Genomic DNA, 22,112 nt, shown 5'->3' with positions numbered 1-22,112 from the left:
CTAACTGCCTCAGAATATGACCTCATTTAGAAAGTAGAGGCCCGGTGCACATTGAAAGTAAATTAATTAGAAGGTGGACGGGGCGGGACTGGGCGAGATGGGTCAGGCACACCCTGGAGCCAACCTCCCGAGGTCCCTCCCCGGCCAGCCGCACCTGGAATGGTGCTGGGGCTCAAAGGGCGTCTGCAGAGTGAATGGGGTCCCTCCAGCAGGTGGGGTCTCTCGGCCTGGCCTGCGGGGATCAGGCCGAAACCGGTAGTCTGACATCCCCTGAGGGGTCCCAGATTGTGATAGGGCATTTGCAAAGTTGCTGTCGCTTGGCAGCTCCTGCTTTGAGCGTCTGCCCCCTGGTGGTCAGTGCATGTCATAGCTACCGGCCAGTCAGTGGTCAGCCGGTCAGCCGGTCAGCCGGTGGGCCGGTCACTTAGGCATTTATATATATAGATAGTCCTTGCAGGTATACTTAGTTAGATGAGGTCATCCTGGAGAAAGGTGGGCCCTCATCTAACATGACTGTTGTCCATATAAGAAGACAGCCATGTGAAGATGCAGAGACACGGGGAGAATGCCCTGTGGAGACGGAAGCAGGGGGAAGGCAAGGAACTGTAGAGGCTGCGGGCACACATGCCAGAAGCTAGGGAGTGGCCAGGAAGGAGTCTCCCCGTGGGTTTCGCAGGGAGCAGAACCCTGCCCACACTTTGATTTCACACCTCTGGCTTCCAGAACTGTGAGACAAAAAAATGTTGTGTTGCTTTAAGCTTCCCAGTTCGTGGTACTTGGTTACAGCAGCCCTAGGAACCAGATGTGGGGACCAACCACTTTCTGTTTAGAAAAGTCTTTAATAGAGCCCATATTATCTGAAGCAGATAAATAAATGAAACATAGTAGTGGATTAAGTTATGTTCCGAAAGAAGATAATGTGATTTTTTTTCCCCTCAATTACCTAGAGGGATTGCATACACAAGTGAGTACGGTCACTCTTAGCAGCGTAAGAAGCCATTTATTTCAGGCATGAAGGCACAAAGTCAGCTGGCTGGGCAGTCTTATCAGCCTCAATGTGATGGATCATCAGCGATTAAACAAATGGCCCAATATCTTTCCAAAATCCAGAGATGTGAGATGAATATGTCCCAGGTATCATTTCCACTTATACAAGTCTTAGAATTGGCATTGATTAATCCTCAGGTAGTCCTGCTTCTCACTACAGTCTGAGCAGGACAGAAATGATCCCGCTAATTCATATACAGTCTCCAGAAGAGTACTGGCCTACCATTTAGGAAATATGTTTCAGTTCTGGCTCTGCCAGTTTTGCAGGCTTTCAGGTGAACACTTAAGTACACACCTGTAAGGTTTTGTCCATTTAGCATCGTTTCCCTTCAGGGATTGTCTCCCCCTTCCCCAAGCTGACATGAAATGGCCTCCCTTCTCTTACCTCAGGGCCAGGCAGATGGCCTTTCATGTTCCCGTGTCTTGCTCAGCCAGTCTAAATGGTCAGCAAATGTTACATGGACAAGGGGGTAGACTATTTTCCCTCCGTACTGTGAACTCTGAAGGCCAGTGCTGCCAGGTGTCTTGCTGCCCCCTGGAGCAAATGTGCTTGAGAATGAAACCAACAGGGAGGACAGCAGAGCCAAGTGATGGAGAGAAACAGATGCTAGAACATCACGTGAACCAATAAATTCAGCTGTGCCTTGAAGCCACACCATCCACTTGGATTTCCCATTTTTGTAAACCAATGAGTCATCCCCTCCTTTCTTTCCCCTTTATCTAGTTTGAGATGAGTTGTATTATTACTTAACCTCCCTGACTTTCACTTTTCTTATTTATAAATAAGGATATTACCCTTGAACTTCTACTATCACCATGAGAAGAACATGCACTGGCTACACTCTCCAGCATAAGAAGCACAAGAGACGTATGAACTAGGGTCACCCTAACTCTCCCACAGCCCAGTGACCTAAAGCAGAGCTATCAGCAGAGCCCAGCCTAGATCAGCCAAGTCCCAGTGAACCCAATAATGCAGGGTCAGTAATAAACAGATCATTTTTTAAGTAATGCCAATACATTAAGATAATTAGAGTATGTTTAAGACAAACTTAACTTTCTCATTAGCATCTCTGGTCTTAAGTCTAAAAGTGTGACTATTGTATTCCCAAATTTCTCTAGGAAAAACAAAAGGCTGTATCTACTGTACACCAATAGAAACAAAATAAGGTCTAAATAGCATGTTGAGCCCTGGAATTTTAGAGTTATCAGGGGTTATCTAGTTCAATTTCCTCCTTTTATGGATGAGAATTCTGAAGTCCAAAGAGTTTTTCTGACCTCTCAAAGGTCTCTCAGCTAGTTCATGTCAAATGGAACTGGGCCCCAAGCTCTTTAATTCTCACTTCATCACTTCTTCTAACAACAAATCTCTCCTGGTGTTTACCAGATTTGGTAGGTTTCAAAGCTAATACTTCCTCCTGAACTCACTGTTTATAATTTTTAAGTATATTTGGGGCTTTTAAAAGCTGTGAGGTTGAATACTGAAGTTTCTTCATGTCTTCTAAAAACGAAGAACAAATGGAAGCAGCCAGTTACCCTGATGCTTTGTTATTAGCCTATTTTATGTTGCCTCCATTTCCTGTTCCATAAGAGTATGATGATTCTGCTATTCAAATAAAAAAAAAAGAAAGAAAGAAAAGGAAAAAAACAGATTTAAGTCACCACTCCATCTCTGTCTTTTATGACAGCAATTTTTTAAAGGTTGAGCAGCGTTACCCCCACACCTGTTTCTTTTAAACTGAAAGGGACCCAGCTGCACTCTGCAGGGAAATCACAAAGACAACTGGAGATCTTGTCAATTTACAGCCAAGCTTGGCTGGAGAAAAGTGGATAGCTGATTTGAAAAGATAAGGGAATAAGTACATTTACCTGAAGATGAGCATGGCCCAGCGGAAGAGAGCGGAGATAATGAGGAAGGCTTCCTTTGGTTTGGCGGGAAATCCATGATTCTGTAACATCAATCAAGACAGTTTTATCTGATTGCTAAGTTTCAAGAAAAGCAGTGAAAATTTAAAATAACTATACAGAAAGAGAAAAAAAATGAGATAAGGGACAGCACAACCATTCTCTGTTATGTAAAGTTGGAAACGAAAGCCCTTACATGGCATGGAATTAATATTAAATTTCAATGTTAATACATTGAAGTAGTGAATTTGGGACAATTTTAAAAGAACAAAGGATCTCCTTGTAGATTTCCAGGCCTTGCCTTCGAGGGATTTTGAATCTACTTCAATGCACATATAAGGGAAACAGGCCATTGGCATGTGAGAGCTGGGATAGCAAAGTGAACTTTAAAACTGCAGGTTTAAAAAGTCTTAGTGAGAATAATCACACATAATATATTCTTTTAGATGGTCAATAAATATGGATTAATATCATTTACATTCCTTAGTTTGTATCATCTTATATCCTCATTTACCTCTAGACCAGTGGTCGGCAAACTCATTAGTCAACAGAGCCAAATATCCACAGTACAACGATTGAAATTTCTTTTGAGAGCCAAATTTTTTTAAACTTAAACTTCTTCTAACGCCACTTCTTCAAGATAGACTTGCCCAGGCCATGGTATTTTGTGGAAGAGCCACACTCAAGGGGCCAAAGAGCCGCATGTGGTTCGCGAGCCACAGTTTGCCGACCACAGCTCTAGACAATAGCTGTAAGCAACTCATCCTTATACAATACATAGCAACTGGATGACACAATCTGAGGATGTTGGAAGAACATCATAATTTCTTCACACACACACACACACATACACACACACACACACGCATGCGCGCGCACACACACGCACACACAAGCACTACGTAGAAAGTCCATATTAACTGGATAAGCTGACTCATTCATAGGCAGGAATTAATCCATCTGATTAACGCATGTTGCCATCTACTTAGGGAACAATGTGATTTTAGGGATTGTGGGAGATATTGGAAACACAGAGCCACTAGCATCATGATACAAGCAGCAAGATGCTTGGAACTGGGGGGAAGGTGAGATTGCCTGAAGGTGAGATTCTATAAGCAACAAAAAGGAATCACCTCCTTCTCAATAAATATCTTAAAAATATCAATTGTGGGTAAAGAATATGCCAAAGTAGTCATTATCTCTATATTTAAGATGGCTACTCTGTGATTAATAATATAAGGCATACACATTTAAAATATCCTATGTAACAAAAGGCCAGTGACCATAAGCGCAACGACTGGAACCACCTCTCGACCAGTTGCGATGAGGTGGAGGGCCAGCGAGGGGAACCGGGTGGCTGGCAGCAGTGCTGGGGCAGGACCCAGGGACTGGCAAGGGGAACTGGCTGGCTGGCAGGGGCGGCGGGGTGGGACCAGGGACTGGCGAGCGGGTGGAAGATGGGGCTGATGGCAGGCTAGGCCTAGGGACCCTACCCGCACAGGATTTCGTGCGCTGAGCCTCTAGTTAAAATTCACAAACAGTGAATGGCAATGACACAGGACTGGTCCTGGCACAAAAGACCACGATGTTCAGAGATTCATGACATTATCACGAGGTGTGTGAGGAGAGTGGAGTGCAAATAAGGATTCAGTACTAGGAAGTCTTGAGCCAAAGCTTCAGGGATGGTAGGATACCTGTGTTGGGGGAGAGATAGGAGCAAAGTGTGGAGATGAGGAAATGCTGGAAGTCTGTACAGCGAGGAAACCACCACTGACAGGAGGAGGAAGATTCTAGAAGGTTGTAAGTGAAAAAGCTGGAATGATTAAGTCCTGGGCTTTTCTCCAGGAAGAATATAGGGAGCCTATTTTGAAGGGGAAATACCTGAATCATTTTAGTCAGATTGATCGGCTTCTAATGACCTCGGCAAGGCCCCTTCTCCCCAGCGGGCCTCTGTAACACAGCTATCCTGAGTCCTTTAGTAGATGATGCGTTTGGAGAACCACTGACCAGATAACCAGTTCAACACTTAGTGGAGCCCAGAGTCAGATCTGGCATTTGGAAGACACCTGGGCCCCTGCCGACAGTACCATTTTATTTAATTTCTCAAACCTGATGTTTTGTTTTGTTTTAAATCTATCCTAGTAGCAACAGTTTATATTTCTAAATAACTTGCCTACACCTTTCTCAGGGTTGCCCATCGCTGAGGATACCTTCTGCCGTTTTGTGCCCGAGGGGATCTCCTTGTTAGAGGAGACAGTAGACCAATTCAAGGTTCTCTCTGAAACGAGGGCACTGCCCTCTTTAGAGGGCCTAATCCGGTAAGTGCTTCCTATGTGGGCATTTACCTGTCCTTTTACATGTTCATTTTCCTTGGGAACAATAAGGCACGGCCCCGCAGCCCTTAACTTCCAATCTCTCAAATCCCGTCATTCGCATTCACAAAAGGAACAAATGGTGCTTTTACATTCTTCCTAGTCACTTCTTGTCGGCTAAATTTCATGGAATTTATATAATTCTGAGGAATAGGAAAAGGTTCTAAATACTGAAGCTTCTTCTGAAAGTACTAAGCTGACCAGAAATTCTCACAGTGAATGCTTCATGAAGGGGTAGTGGCATCTTAAGCAAATAATCTGCTAAATTAATAAACCTCATAAATTACAAAATCCCTGAATACCAACTGCTGAAATACAATCACTCTCTGACCTGAACCTATTAAATGAAGAAGTCTGCTGTGCATAATTTACAACAGTGCTATGAATGAAAAATAGCTTCTTAAAAGGGAGATAAAATACAAAATTGGTCTTGCTGTAGAAACAGAATTAGTGGTTATTTCAGTTCTTATTTATTCTACTAATGGTTTGTGGGTCATCTAATAATTTTTTCCTTTGTCATTGTTTTACTCTCAATTGCTCAATCATCCAAGATTGAGACAATATTACATTTTGTTGCTGGGATAGCAAGAGCAGTGTGAAAAAGGCAATGTTCATCGTGTTTATATTGTATGTATGCACACCGTTTCCTTTAAGTTATAAAATATAATATTGCATACCGATGTCTAGTTATTGGTAATACCAATTTAATTATACATCTTGTCTAAAGAATAAAGGTATTTTGAAGGTAATAAATGAGTAGTTCTCAGCTGGGAATGGTTTTGCCCTGGAGTCACTTTTGAGTGTGGATATGTTTTTTATTGATTGTAGAGAAAGAGGAAGGGAGAGAGAGAAAAATAAAACATGCATGTGAGAGAGAAACATTGATCAGTTGCCTCCTATCTGATCAAACCCACAACCTAGGTATGTGCCCTGATGGGGAATCGAACCTGCAGCCGTTTGGTGTACAGGATGATGCTCCAACCAACTGAGCCAACTGGCCAGGGCAACTAAAAATATTCTGGAAAGATAAATCAGAGTTGTCTTTCTGTTCTTAAAGTGAGGTTACAGTATATTTCTTTCTTACTTGTTCTTAGGAAGGAAAGTCCTTGTTTTCAACCCTAACAAAGATGATTTGAATCTCTCTCAATACAAAACCCAACGTATGTATATGCTGCTCTTTGCATTGAGGGTCATCAGCTAGAATCGAAAAGTATCTGTTGACAATAATTATTCAAGTAGCATTACTTCTAATCTTCGAAAAGATAGTTTTGTGTTTAAAATTAATTTTCTTATCTGTCTACGGTTGCAACTTAACACACTTTCCCTTATATGCACTATAAAATGTTAATAGCTACATATAGAGTGACTTTACTACTGTAGTGTCATTTTTCTCAGCTTGATCAGCTCTTTTGAATGGCATCATTATGATCAAAGTTAGTTTCAGTAATAAAATATGAATAGTTCCGATAAAAAAAAGTAGGCACCATTACAATTAAACAGTATCTGGCATTTAAAAATGTGATAGCTACTCATAAGGCTGTTGTAGGATAAGCAAGTCTTCAATATAAACATAATCACAAGAATGATCTAGACAAGTCTGTGAAGCACAAAAAGGAATATGGATTGGGGGAGGTGTGGTGCCATAGGCTTGGGCAGGGATAGAGTGGAGGAAGCTGAATATTTAATACTCACCTGGATTCTTTCAAATAAATGGTGAGCTGTTTATTAACATTTTATTTATACTGGTACCCATCATCTTGTTCTATTTCTGCAAAGAACAAACACATTTTTAAATTAGGACAATATACCAAATATATCAAAAAACTTGAGTCTTAATATTTTGTTTGATAAGGTATACTGCAAAAATTAGCATCTTCAGATTTGTAAGGTATTTATTCAATTATATTATGGTGCTTTTGGAAAGTGCAAAAACTAGGATATATAAAACAACTCTAAAAGTCTTTATACCATGTACTAACACCTCTTCAAATGTAACACACACACACACACACAAACACACACACACACACACACACACACACACACACACACACACACCACCACCACCACCACCACCACCACCACCATCACCACCACCATTACAAGGATGGCAGGTAAGAGAAATTTAATATATTTCTAGTTAATCAATGTTGCTATTGGTTGAGAGTCTGAAACAAGGTTTGAAGGAGGTATTAGATGGTAGGATGTTTCTTTGAGTGATAAAAAGAACTGGTATTAACAATTTTAGGAAGGTGATCATCTTTGTAAACTTAAAAGTAAGTAGAGTTGTGAGGACTAACACAGAGTAGCAGAAGATGATGAATAATTTGGCTCCTTTATTGAAGAAGAGAAATAAGTCATTTTTTCCATGATTCTTAATACAGAGAGTAATTAGGAACCTGTGTACAAATAAAAAAAGGATTGTTAAAAATTCACTTAAACAAAACACATTGTATGTATAACATAACACTAAAATATAACTCAAGATATGTGATTCTTTACTAATTTATTATTTTGGGGAATAACAAAAGTGTTTTCTCATGTTAGAGTATTTTAATTTGCCAAATGAACAAAATCCAGACTTTTTAGACTTTTTAGACTTCAGGCCTTTCTATAATCTGACCTTGACATCCTCAAACGAATTTATGACTCTGCAGCCCTGTATGCGAACCTCCAACCTATCCCTAGCCCCTTGAAAAATTATTGCAGATTTGTATCTCCATTTCTCTCTCTCTCTCTCTCTCTCTCTCTCTCTCTCTCTCTCTCTCTCACACACACACACACACACACACACACACACACCTTCCACCACCCAATCCCAACTTCCTCTCTACCTATGTAAACTGTATCTTTATATCTTTTTTTAAGTGATAATCTTTCTTTTGGTAAACTTTAAAAATAACTTTATTGTTGAAAGTATTATATATGTCTCCTTTTTCTCCCCCATTGACCCCTTCTAGCTGGCACTGCCCCCTGCCCCAGGCCTTCACCACCCGATTGTCTTGCGTCCAGGGCTTATGCATATATGCATACAAGGTCTTTGGCTAATCTCGTCCCATCCACCCACCCACCCCCACCTTCTTATGAGGCTATTCAATTTCCTCCACCTCTTCTGTAACCAGCCTCTCAAAACTTTCTTTTGTCCAATCTTTTTGCATTGTCTGTATCAGCCATTCAGCACTCATCCAGAGCTACTTTAGATTTATAGTTAACTACTTCTGGCTGCCTACCACATAGTATGCTGGAAAATATTTAGTTGGAAATTTTAATATTCATGAGATATTCTGATTAGAGCACAGAGTTACCAAGTGCTACAGCAATAATATATTACCTTGGTCTATGAGCTAGAATTTCTTGTATAAGCAGCTTTTCCACTCTCCTTTAGAGTTCAAAGTGTTCTTTCTCTCTTTCCCATACTCTCTGCAAGGGATACCCTTTTTTCACCACAAGGCAGCCTATAGGATCCTGCATTCTTCAGCAGTACATTTGTTCCAGGTTGAGTTAATCAATTACTATCTTCTTTAGCTACATAAAGACTAGGATTAAAGTTTGAAAATGCCTCTTTCAAATACTTAAATTTTTAGACAATCTACAAATTTATCTAAAGGGGAACAGCTAAATAAATTATGGTAGATGTGTCTACTGGAGTTTCATATTGCTGTTAAGAATCAGGTAGTTCTCTATAAATATGCTATTATGAAATGATAGAGTTTAAGTTAAAAAAGGAAATTACATAAAATATAGAAGATATTGTGTCACTTTTGGTAAAAATACATATATTTGTATATTTGTAGAAAAATGTCTCTGTAGATATATATCTCTCTAGCAGAAGGAAAACAGTCACTATTTATTTGTATTATTTTAATTATCAAAAGTATTTTTAAAACTATTTTTATGGTACAAACATCACATAATCTCAGAAAAGTTCTACCAAACTTCAAGAAAGACAATTCCTTTATTATTGGTTTGTTTGCAAAAGGTAATGGAAAAACCCTTGGATTGTTAAGAGGTGTTTTTTTCTATCTGTATTTGCTATTTCATTTCATTTCCTCATTTGGAAACCATTTTTTTGGTCATCTATTAGAACATTAAAAATTGCTGATTCAGAAACCAGTACTGGCTTATATATCCTAACCTGAGCCAACAATCAGTGTATGGCATTGTGCGTGACCTCAGAACTGGCTTGGGGTGACTGAGCAATCTTAGCCTCCTGTTTGACAGTTGTTTGACACTCCCACTGGACAAAGTTGAGAAATCACACAGCCTTCCTGACTACTGGCAGCCGCTCTACAACCCCAGGGGAACCAGCCTTCAGATGAAGCTGACTCTGAGGATGCAGAGTAGAGAGACAGGCTGTTTGGTGACACTACTGGGCTGATGGATTGGCCAACCCTGAAGCCTTCCCTACTCTGTATTTCCAATTATAGGCAATCAATTCCCTTCATTAGTTAAACCACCTTGGCTTGGTTTTTCTGTTAGTTGCAATTGAAGGCATCCTCTTAATATGTTTGTTTTTCTTCTGTTTGCTCAGTTTCATGTGATTTTCTCAGACTAGAATGCCTCTGAATTCTTCCAACTTGTAGCTCCATTCTACTTCCCTTTAAAAATTCAGCCCAGGCACTCCTCCGCTGGGAGACCAGCCCATGACTGACCCTTTCTACCTTGCAACCCAGGTTCGTACTAGCTCCTCCTCCAGCTGTGGCTGTGTTCCTTTAACTGATGGTGTTTTAATTATCTGATTATGTGTCTTTCTTCACCATGGGATTGTGAGCTTTCAAAGACAGGGACTAAATGGTTTGCATTTGGCTGTGTATCCCTAATGCCTAGCATTAGGCCTAGCATTGCATAGATGCTCCATAAATATTTATAGACTGTGTGGTAGATGGTTAGGTGAATAAGTAAGTGAATCTTAACCATGGGTATATAAAAAATGTAGGATGGTTAGCTTCTAATTTTTATAATGGTTTTCTGTATTTTGCACAGAAACGAGAAAAATGTTTAAAAAGCAGGTGGCTATTTATGCAGAAATTAAGATTAGACCTTTATTTTTAAAAATCCATATTTTAAACTCCCTTTGTAAAAACGTATTAACCACAATTCATTAATAAATATTTATAATTGAAATAGCCGAAGACAAACCCCATACTGTTATTCTCTCATGAAAAATTAAATTGACTTACTCTTTTGATTAATTTTGAAAGCTTTGGTTTAAGGTTATAGGAGTCTGACAGAAAAATTGAAGCTGTGATTGATTTACATGACACACTTTTAATGGAAAATACTGTAAAACATTGCCAAAGCTCTCTGACATCTTCAAAGATGAACTCAGATGAGAAATGCCAGGTTTGTGGGGCAGGGAAAGATCTCTGTAAATAACCTTCACCTCAGACCCACCCTTTCTGAAAACCCTGGTTGCGAAGTGCTTCTACTTTCCTAACTGATACCTACAGGAATAGCAGAGAACAGACATCACTTCCCTGCCTTACAAACAATGTTAATGCTAAGCTTTGTAAAAAGACTTCAAAGAGCAGAGAGAATATAAATAAATTCTGGATCTGTCCGTAACATATTAAAGGTACAAGGCTGGCAGAAATCCCTTTTCTCTACCCTTCCTTGAGGACAGCTTGTATTAGTCATTTTTGTAAGCACACCGCCAGAAGAGATGTCAGACAGTAGGCATTCTAGGAATTGCTAAATAAAGGAACTGTTAATGGTGATTCTCGCTATGTAGTGGGATTACCTATGAGTGTTATTTTCTTCTTGGCATTCTTTAGCCTTGTCTACATTTTCTGCAATGGTGATGTACTTGTGGTGTTATTTTCATGAACTCAATAGAAGTCCATAGAGAGGGGGGGGAGGGGGAGGAAAGAAGATATTCTGATATTGGGAACCTCTTTGTTCTCTTCTGTAACTCAACATGCCTCTAATAACTTGTGCTTTTGTATATGTGGCCAACCAAGATAGGAACAGGTCTGCATTCCAGCACTAGCCTGCCAGATAGGCTGCTTACCTGATTTTCCCCTCCAGTTATCAGAATGTTTACTCTAATATCTACCTATGTAAGATCTGAACTCACAGGACGGTTACAGTGACAAGAACTAATATTTGCTGAGTGCCTAGTGAATTTGATGCTTAGGTTACCCATAAAATCTTCCCACAAACCCCAAGTCCCATGGTGATGCTAATGAGTGACTTGAGTATGGGAGTGAACTTTAACTTCCCTATGATCCCCATCCCTTCAAATAAATTTTTAAAAAATATATTTTATTGATTTTTTTACAGAGAGGAAGGGAGAAGGATAGAGAGTTAGAAACATTGATGAGAGAAACATCGATCAGCTGCCTCCTGCGTACCCCCCACTGGGGATGTCCCCGCAACCAAGGTACATGCCCTTGACTGGAATTGAACCTGGGACCCTTCAGTCCGCAGGCCAACGCTTTATCCACTGAGCCAAACCAGTCAGGGCCCCTTTAACTAAATTTAAGTAAAAATAGTAAATACATTCACCTCAAAGGCAGGAAGCCTTGATCAGATTATAACTATGCTCCTGCTTCCAAAAAGCCAGAGATTATACAAATTTTCTCACTTAGTCACAGGAAACATAAGGTCAGAAATTGCTCATGTGCTAGTTCTCCAAATTCAGCCTCAAGACAAATCCCTTCACCCCTCATCAATCCGACTTCCATCTGTAGGCCCCTTTTAGAAAAATGATCTACAGCTACCACCATGGATATTATTGTACTCATTTTACAGATTAGAAAAGATTAAGTAAACCACTCAAGGGCATGGTTAGTGAGAGGTAGAGCTCATAAGAGAATACTTGTCTTTCGAACCCCAAAGTTTGTCCTTTTCCTGCTGTACCATGCTGCCAAACTTTATAAAACTACAAAATGGTCGATCTAGAATGATAGGTTTAGAATTCACAGAATAAAGACTATTTATAGTTTATTATTTAGTCAAGTAAAGCAAAATGCTGAGTTATTCTGGTATTAACTACTAAACTCTCTTAACTAGGAAATAGAAAACAATCTCTCAGCCAACTGTGACTAAGGGAAATAGTTTTCTTCTCTAGTTTAGTATCTCTTCTAGATTGGTCATTCTGTTCTGTTTGTTTATTTTTTACATGAACTGATCTTCTGAGGCCCAGACTATTCACATTTTAATGATCTCTATGTTGTAATGGCTTTTTTTTATTATTTTGGACTTAAATATTAATTGCAGAAAGATTTGTTCATTTATTCTCCTTTAAATTAAATATTAATCAACCATATTTCTCTTTCCCCAACTAGCTCTGTTATTACTTACTAGCTAATGTAGAGATCCACGTAATTCTGGAATGTAGAAAGACAGGTGATATTTCAAATTGCTCACTTCAAGTAAAAATTGAAAATTATCTATTTTTTGAAAATTAATTATCTGTATTTGAGCAATTTCTAACCTTATGTTTCCTGTGACTAAATGAGAAAATTTGTATAATCTCTGGCTTTTTAGAAGCAGGAGTATAGTTGTAATCTGGTAAAGGCTACCTGCCTTTGAGGTGAATGTATTTACTGGTACCTCCAGTATGACAACTGAACATTCCTACCCTGACCACTGCAGGTGAGTGTGGACTATTTAGTCTCATGAAACAACCAGGATTCTTAAATAGGAAACTTGATTTTATCCCTGTGCCATTGTTCTTCACACATCTCATTACTACTATTAATTTCCTCCTCAGAGACATCTTATCTCTTTCCCATAGAATCCATGGATACGTTTTATAAGCCTTAATCAATCTTAGTCAGGAAAAAAAAAATGTCCAGGGGTTCTTCTTGAACACTTTCCCTTTGTCTGCACACATACCTGTATGTATACAAATGACCACGATGTGTTGTTACACACCCAGGCTCCAGATTCAAATCTCCTAGGTTTGAATCCTGGCTCTATAATCTTATTAGTATAGCTTTAAAGTTTAACCAAATCATATTTATATAGTTTTTGCAACCCCAGGAATAAAACAGAAAACTTAAAAATTGGCCCCGAAATCTGATTTAAGCTGTTAGGAAAGTTTTTTTGTGGTTTTGTTTTTAGATCCAGTTCCTACCCCATCCCCCAGTTGATTAAAGAAGAGATTTTCCTTTTACATGGAGAATTAGAAATTTAAGTAAAGAAAATGTGAGGCTACATTTTACTTTGATGAAAGCTTACTTTGAAGGTCAAGTTTTTGCTTTTCTTTGGTCCTAGCTGGAATCTTGTAAAAGGAAGCCTCTACCCAAGGCGATGTCAATGACTCTGAACTAGTGAACACTTAATATTTATGTTTATTTACATAGGGTTTTTTCCTTTCTGTTTAGTTTTAATTAGGTTCTTACTAAAGCAGGCTAATACACTTATGTAACCAAGTATGCTATAAGTAAAGCTTATTGACAAGTGTTTTAATTCATATGATCTTTTCAGAAGCAAGGTTTTGCTTTGTTTATTTTATTTATGTGTGTTTAATAGTTTTAATGAAATATAAATTTACATATCATAAAATACACTTATTTTAAGTGTATAACTCAATGTTTTTTGGTAGATTGACAGAATTGCACAATCATCACCACAATCCAGTTTTCAAACACTTGTATTGCTTAATAAGATCATTCATTTGCAGCCATTCTGTCTCCACTCAAAGCCCCAGTAGCAGATTTTAAGGAGAAAAAAAAATCTTCTCTTAAAAATGATCTAACTCTCCTCCATTATCTACTCTTTTGATTGGTGAGTAGGCCAGGGGACTGAAATTAACAAAACAAAATCAAGATTCACTTCAAACCAAGCTAGCTTATGAAGTTCAGTGTCTGCCCAGATATATCTATTTGTTTGTTTATTTTTCATCAAACCGTTTAGGTCAAAGTATGTTGGAAGAAAGATCTAAGAGGTGAAGCCAGTAAATTGCATAGACTGCTTCTGTTTATCCCTAACTAAAACTCAATAAAAATGTATTTTAAATATTTATTTAAGCATATAATTGAAATGTATAGAGTTTTTAAAGAACATAAATTCACTTTTGAACATTATTTTTCAAATTCATTAATTTTTATTTAAAATTTTTATTTTGAACTGTGTTTCCCATACCTTTCCAATTATCACAAAATATATATACAATTATTTCAGCTAAAATTTAAAACAAAGGCATCTCATTATAAAGTCATTGAATATAAGGGCCAATTTCCCTGCATGATTATATACAACCAGGACACTACAGGTAGTTAAAAGGTGACCTTTTGAAAGGTATGCTGGGGATCTTTTAGTAGAGACAACTGCCTCATCAACCTTGTTGACCTTGCAGAAGAGGTTATTCCTTAGTGGCCATACAGACTTCTGAGTTATTAATTAACTACCTAGAAAAAAGTAATGAAAACATAAGTAGTGGGTTATAGGGTTAATATCAGGAACTATCTCATATCTCTCCCACCTGCTCGTGGGTGCTCTAAACAATTCCACTCAACAGTAAAATCTTTCTGTCATGGAAATAAGAATTATTCTATCACTCTATACATACAATTGTTAACAAATACATAATCCATAATAGAGTTTATATTATAGAAAGACCATGCAAGATAAAATTAAAAGCATTTTATTGTTTGAAGATATTTGAATTGTGTTGTACACTAAATAGGATGAGCAAAAGCACTTTAATCTTTCTATAATAAATCAAGAAGATTTCAGGAAGAAAACAAATTTCAGAAGTTTGTTGTAGGTACATGATAGACTCAAAAACTATAAAACTGGGTCATGAAATGACAATAGGCAGAACTCTGGTGATATCTAAAGAATGGAATTTTATTACTAATGTAATGAATGGTAGGAGACCTATATAAATATGACCTATTTCAATTCAATTCCTTTCTTTCAAATCTACAAGTATTTGTCGATAGCTTATTATATCAAAACCACTGTTCCAGATCCATAGGCAACGTACTAGGCCATATAAACAAAAATAATAGGAGAATTTCTGCTCAGTTAGTGCTCAACAAAACACAGCTGTGACCTAAAACATGCCAGCCATCATACTGCCTATCTTTTGGCCCAAACTTAAAATTGTATAAGGGTCATCATCATACCTATTTTCTCACTGGGCTGAATAGTCAAGTCTTCAGATAGAGAGGCTCCTTTAGGTAATACTAAAAATAACCCAGGTAGCTCTAAATTTTCCTGCATAACCTTGAAGCTCTACAAGGTAAAATTTCCACAAGTTTTCAAACTGTGCCAAATTTGATCAGTAAGTCACCAAATCCACATACAATTTTGAAATGATATATATTTAGAGGAATTCTTAAGATCACTGATGACTCCTCCACCACATGAATGAAAGTCGCAGGATAATATTGGCATTGTACAGAAGCTCTGAATTCTGAGCAGGAGGAAGGCAAGAAGCCGTGGTGAGGAGGAACATGTCAGGAGAGCTGACTCTGAAGGTGGGTTCCAGAGGCAACTGGAGAACGTTTCACTGGGCCTCTTGATAGTTTGTTCCTCACTGCAAACATTTTCCAAGTCACTCTGTTTTTATCCAGGAAAATCTATTCATTAGTGAGTCAATGGGCTTACTAATTGTCTACCTTTTAAAATACAACTAACTTTTAAGAGAATAAGAAGGCTAATAGTCACAAGTTAATGAGAATTAGTTTGAAAATTTTAATACAATTGCTTTCCTTCCAATAACTCAAAGTAACTACATTGTCAGAATGCTAGTTTTTATTTATTTGAGTAGTTATAATACAAATATGCGATATATTAAAAGGCTAATATGCAAATTGTCCCCTCTACCTGGGAGTTTGACCAGGGGGCGGGGCTGGCTGGCCAACCGCCCGCGGCCCCTCCCCCTGGCCAGCCCGGCTTGATCGGCCCTGATTGGGGCAGGCTGGCTAGACCCCACTTGTGCATGAATTCATGCACCAGGCCTCTAGTGTATGTATATATGTATATTTTTTGTTTTGTTTTGTTGTTGTTCAGATCTTTAAAATTTAAAAAGAATTGTCACATACTCTGATGGTAATAATGTCATGTGACAAAAAAGACACTGTTGGTTGCCTACTATCAGTTGCTTGTATGTAAAACCCTGATTTGGGGTAATCCCCAAATCTCATTTTGACTCAGGGTCAAGTAAAAAAAAGTCTAAACCAATCATGGTGTATCATTTGCCTTACCAATGATTTATTTGGAGTGAGCTCAGACCTCATTTCTGGCCAATAGTTATGAGGGAGCTCTGTGGAAGAGCTTCCAAAAAGGCTACTTTGCTCTAAGGGGGTGGGGAAGATGAAGTATTCACAGGAAGAAATAAGTCCCCTTGCTTCCATCCGATGTCATTATATTTGCAGATAAGGCCACATTTCAGAAGGGAATGATCAGAGCTATAGAAGTCCTCTCACAACCAGGAGGCTGCTATGTCCCCATGCTGAAAATGGCTGACAGAAAAAATGGAAAGTTGTAGGGTCTTTAGTCCCGTTCGTTAGCCATTAATTTAAATATTCCAGTAGTTGCATACTCGTAGGATATTGTGTCATAAGAATGAATTCATCTGTCTTATTATTTAAGATAATTGAGTCAGAGTTAGTGGTTACTGGTAACTGAAATCATACTGATACCTGTGAATTGGTTAGATTCCTAATTTAGAGATATGATAACTGAGGTTCATAGATTAAGGAACTTGACCAAGACCACATGGCAAGTTGCATGTATGTGACATAGTTGCAATTTCACATTCCAAGGGTTATAGGGCTTCCATCTAATGCTGTATCAGTATCGATGAGTAAAAATAGTTAACTGTTGGGGGGTATTGGACACTTTGGAAAACTAAGTACACTTATTCTTCTGTCCTCCTCAAAATAGGAATGCTGTGGTAGAGGGCTTAGGGCATCAGAAAGAACACTGGGAGATTGGAGGAAAAGGAGTAGCGAGGTATCAAGCTCACATTTTGCCTGTTTTGAAATTTTGTCTAAAGCTAGCCTGAAACTTATGAAAAAAATGAAACTCTTCCTCCTCCTTTTTCTATTTCACGTGTATTTCTACCCCCAGGACATCCACCATTGATGAGTAGTATTGGTAATTCTGTTATATTCTCTTTAATAGCACTGTACTTGCCAAATGACTTATGTAGAACCTCTTGGTGATCAGGAAAATGACCCATTTAAACTAATGGGAAAAGATAAATTTATAAAAGAATGAATGGGCAAATGTCAGGGAACAGAAAGGTAGAGAGCACTCCTTGACTGAACAGGGTTTCAAGCCAGGAGTTAGGATCTATCAGGAACTTGTGTGTGCCATTACATAGGAGTGTGAGGAGACATGGGCTCTTTTCTAATTTATCTACTTCTCAGTGCAGATCTGCTTTTCTCTACTCCTCATGCACAGGGTCAAAAGATGCATTCTCCCAGCCTGCGCCCCCAACCACCACCACCCCACCAGCCAAGTTAGTATGACCTTACAGCAAATGCTCTGTTAGAATGGACCCATTCTCCCTGCAGCTCAATCCTTAATCCTGAATTCCTAAGAGGGAGAATAGGTCTGGCCAAGCTGAACTTCTGGATTGGTTTCACTCTAATGAGACACGCCTACTTTTGTCCAATCAACTGTTGCCATAGGTAACAGCCACCTTGAGCCATCATAGTCACTTCCATGGTAAGAAACAGGTCTCAGAGAAGTGGCTGTAGCTGGGAAGTACCCTCAAATGAAGTCTAACCAGTATATAAAAATTCATTTTATGTTGTTACTTAATGATTTCAAAGTTTCTAATAGCCAGTTTGTAAATAAAAATGTCAACACAATTCAGTGGTCATAAGTGGGAAACCCCCTTTTAGTGGTGAAGAATTAAAAAACCAGGCATCCCTGTTTATAATAACTTAGTGTGGATAATGGCATGATTGTGACAAAAACCTCAGAGGCCATAATTGCTAGTGAGTCTCACCATTTTTCAAAGGGCAATGATATGTGTAATTTATAATTACCCATTGCACTTAGTACATACATTATAAATACAAAATATTTATATATTTGTACATAGTTGAGAAGAATGCAAAAATAAATATATTTTATATGGAAAATATATTAAAAACTAAATTCTTACATAGATTGTTTGATTGCACTTAAGTAACTAACTCAGCAACATGCCTTCAGACTATACATGTAATGCTAAAATTTCAGATAAACAATTGAAATACAATACTGTAATAACATCAGAAAAAAATATTTTAAAATGGTGGGAATGAGTAATGTTAAAGCTGAGCCACACTATAAATGACACCAAGCATGCAAAATATATAATTTAAGTCACAAAACACCCTTATGTGAAATAAATTGAAATTAAATGTTAATGAAAGTTAAGAAAGTACAGGTATAAAAACTGTTAAGAATTATATAGGTTATAAATTTTTATCATTAGATTTTTGTAAGCTGAAATTCATGTTCTCTATGTGTCAAAACCAGTATGAATTTTGTTTATCAAAAATGTTTTTCAACTGTCACAAATTTTAGGAGCACAATGACTCAGATAATAAATCCTGACATGATATGTGAATCTATGAGAGTATATATTCTATGTGTGAAAATATATTAGGAAAAACCTAGATAATGTGAAATTCATTTTGTAAATTGAAATAGGCAATAATATAGCCTTATGAGATTTCCAGGGAATTTGAAAAGAAATTCTGTATTGAGTAGATCTTTTTAAGAAGTAATGACTTAAGATTTCAAAGTAAAATGACAGGAAATGTCAGAATTAAAACACATGTATTCATGTACTGTATGCAGAGGGGATACCTAGGATGGGAGTTGTTTCGGCATAAAAGTGAAAATAAAAATCATACCATCCATTTAGAAAAATCAGAACTGCACAGACGGCAAAGACAAATGCCCACTTTTTTTCAGAAGCTAGGGCAATTTTATTCTTTCGTTAGTTTCCATTTTCACTAATCCTTGCCCAACCTGGATTGAGTGAATATGCCAAAATACTATGCAAAAAACTGTTCTTTGTTTCAGCTTAATTGGGAACCAGAAATACAGAACAATACAGGGGTTCTTCACTGAGCATTGTAAGCACTGTAGGCATGAAACATCTGAAGTATTCTGGTCACATTTTAGATAAGAATGTGAATTATGTATATTGAAATGCCCTTAAATCTCCAAGTCTTTTGGCCAAGTTCACCATGACTCTAACTGAAGAGGGACATTTTATACCTTAAAGTAGGAACTCAGTGCACGAATTCATGCACCTTGAAAAGAACTGTGAGCCGCAAGGCTGCTGGCACAGGGTTGGGTCTTGGCCCTCCTGCCACGGCCCCCGGTCCCGTCTGCAGGCAGCCCTGCTCCTGCCGCTGCTCCCATGCGCTAACAGCACTGGCCCCATCTGCACCCACTGATGGCACAGAGTAATAGGGGCCGGTGCTAGCAGTGGGTGCAAGCAGGGCTGGCGCCATCAGCAGGTGCGAGTGGCGGCTGCTACCCCGATTGCCCCTCAGGGGTGATCGGGGCCACAGCTTGCACCCGCTGATGGCACTGAGCGATTGGGACCGGCACGAGGTGCTGGCAGCAGGTGTGAGCGGTGGCTGCCCGCCCTGGTCGCCCCTCAGAAGCAGGGGGAGGTGGAGAAGCCCTGAGGGGTGATTGGTGCTGGCAGCTGCAGCTTGCATCCGCTGACGGCGCCAAGCGATCAGGGGTGGCTCTGGCGCCAGCAGTGGGTGCAAGCAGGGCGGGTGCCAGCAGCAGGTGTGAGCGCCCGGTGGGACCGTGGCGTGTGGGAGCAAAGAATTTTCAGTAACCACCAAAGGCTTGCCCCAGTGACAGCAACCAGTGCCCTGCTTTGGTCTGGTGCCCCTGCTCACCTGCTCCACCATCCTGCCGCAGCCAATGCCCACCTGTTCCACGCTCTGCTGCCTACTGCCGATTCCTGCCATGTTCCACTCACACCCCCTGGTGGTCAGCACACGTCATAGCAACCAGTGTTTCAGTTGTTCAGTTGTTCTGCAGTTTGTCTATTTGCATATTAGAGTTTTATATATATAGATGAGTCTGAGTCTGCTGTGATCATACCAGAGAACTTCTTCTGGAAAGCCTAACCCTCCAAGCAGGAGCCAGAGCACACTGGTTTCTGGGATACCACCTCCAAGTCTGAATTTATTATACCTTCAAGCAGTTATTTTGTGCATAGTCTTCAGGAAAGTAAAGGCATATCTGCAGAGATCTCAAATGGGCACTGCCAGAAACCCTCAGCCACTTCTGGCACCCAAAGGCCAATTAAGTGCATTCTGTCTCTCATGCTTACAATTTTAGGATAAGGAACAATAAGTAAACTCCTCCAGTCACCCAATTCTTCAATATTTGGTTCATACTTACTTTTCCTTGTCCTGTTTTACTACTCTAATTTGCCTACTTTTCTCCTGTCAGTTTCTTTGTTTTGTTCTTTGAAACTTTGAATTCAGTTGCAAATCAACTCTTCTGTATTATCATCTTTCTCACAGTCACTCTATGTTGGTGGTGTCTCCAGCCTGGATCTGTTTGTGGGTTTACAATAATCTTCTTATCGAAGTAAAATCTATATTTTTATATAAGTCCCAGATTGTAAGTGTATAGTTCCATGAGCTATAAATACTTTGGTCACCTCTCCAATCAAGATATAGAACATTGCCATCATTCCAGAAAGTTCCTGCAAGGACCCTTCCAGTCAATTGCTCACCCTTTCTTCTAAGTAACCATTTAAAAATGTTTATCAATATAGATCAGTTTTACCTGATTTAGCATTTCATATAAATATAACCATGTAGCATGAATTACTTCATCTGATTTCTTTAACTCAGCATAAAACTTTTGAGATTTGTTTATGTCATTGTCTGTATCAGTAGTTAATTCTTTTTAATTGTCCAATAGTATTCCATTGTGGGGATGTACTACCTAACACTTAAGTTGTTTTAGTTTTTTGCTTTCAGGATTAAATCTGTTATGAACCCTCATGTACAAATCTTTTTGTGGACATATGCTTTCATTTCTCTTGAGTCTTAGAATTGGATTGCTGATTCTGAGGGAATCTGGTTCTTACAGTAAATTAACCATGACCCTCCGGTTTTATAAATCAGTCCAGTGAACTTAGTCAAGGTTCACCTGTGAGAGCTGGGACCCCTCTAAGCATGATGACAAATAGGGCTTATAAGACAGAAGAACATCATGACACTAGCTGGTCTTTGCAGTAGCTTTCTCTTCTGCCCACTATGGATTGTGTTTATTTCCACCTGAAGCTCTGTACATTTTACCATTCTGCCTGTCCTGTGTCACACTTCCACCTACATTCTACCATTCATTGTGTCACTGTTGGGAGAAAAACTTTTCCTCTTCCCACTTGGGTACAGTGTTTGGGGGCCTGTAAATTAACTGACAATAGACCGATTAACAGGAGAAAAGACAGGGTTTATTTATGTGTGTGGTGTATACAGGCAGGAGAGTTTAAAGATAAATAACTCACTCAATAGCCAGAGATAAAAGGTTTATATATAAAACTTAAGAAAGAAGGGTGGATGTTTATGGTTTCAATGGGAAGGTATGGAAGGCTCTATTGGGCTCTTGGATGCTAATAAAAATTGGGCAATCTGTTTCTGTGGTAGCTGAATTCACAGAAAAATCTCTGGAGTGAGCATTAGTGGCAGCTGTATTTTCTGGAGGCTCTGCTTTAGTCAGATAAGGGAAATTCAGGTTAGATTTACTTCTGCAAATGTTTTTACTTGCAATAATCTTTATACTAACTCTGGAAGGCTGAGTGGGACTGCATGTTTATCCTATCTAAAACATCCC

General features: G+C 38.9%; 1 protein-coding gene across 6 annotated transcripts in view; it reads right to left on the bottom strand.

Annotated features, from left to right (window-relative positions):
• The window catches only part of LOC307111548 (uncharacterized protein), a 688,174-nt gene that overhangs the window by 619,913 nt on the left and 46,149 nt on the right, over positions 1-22,112 (bottom strand). For all 6 annotated transcript variants that reach the window (XR_013814598.1, XR_013814599.1, XR_013814600.1 and 3 more), the window contains 2 exons: positions 7,014-7,089; positions 2,914-2,993 (listed from right to left, as the gene is read on the bottom strand). The gene's annotated coding sequence lies outside the window, so the exon portion shown is untranslated. The remainder of the gene's footprint in view (positions 1-2,913; positions 2,994-7,013; positions 7,090-22,112) is intronic.

Source organism: Cnephaeus nilssonii (assembly GCF_951640355.1).
Source record: "Cnephaeus nilssonii genome assembly, chromosome: 15".
NCBI lineage: Eukaryota > Metazoa > Chordata > Mammalia > Chiroptera > Vespertilionidae > Cnephaeus > Cnephaeus nilssonii.
This window is presented reverse-complemented; position numbering and strand designations above follow the sequence as displayed.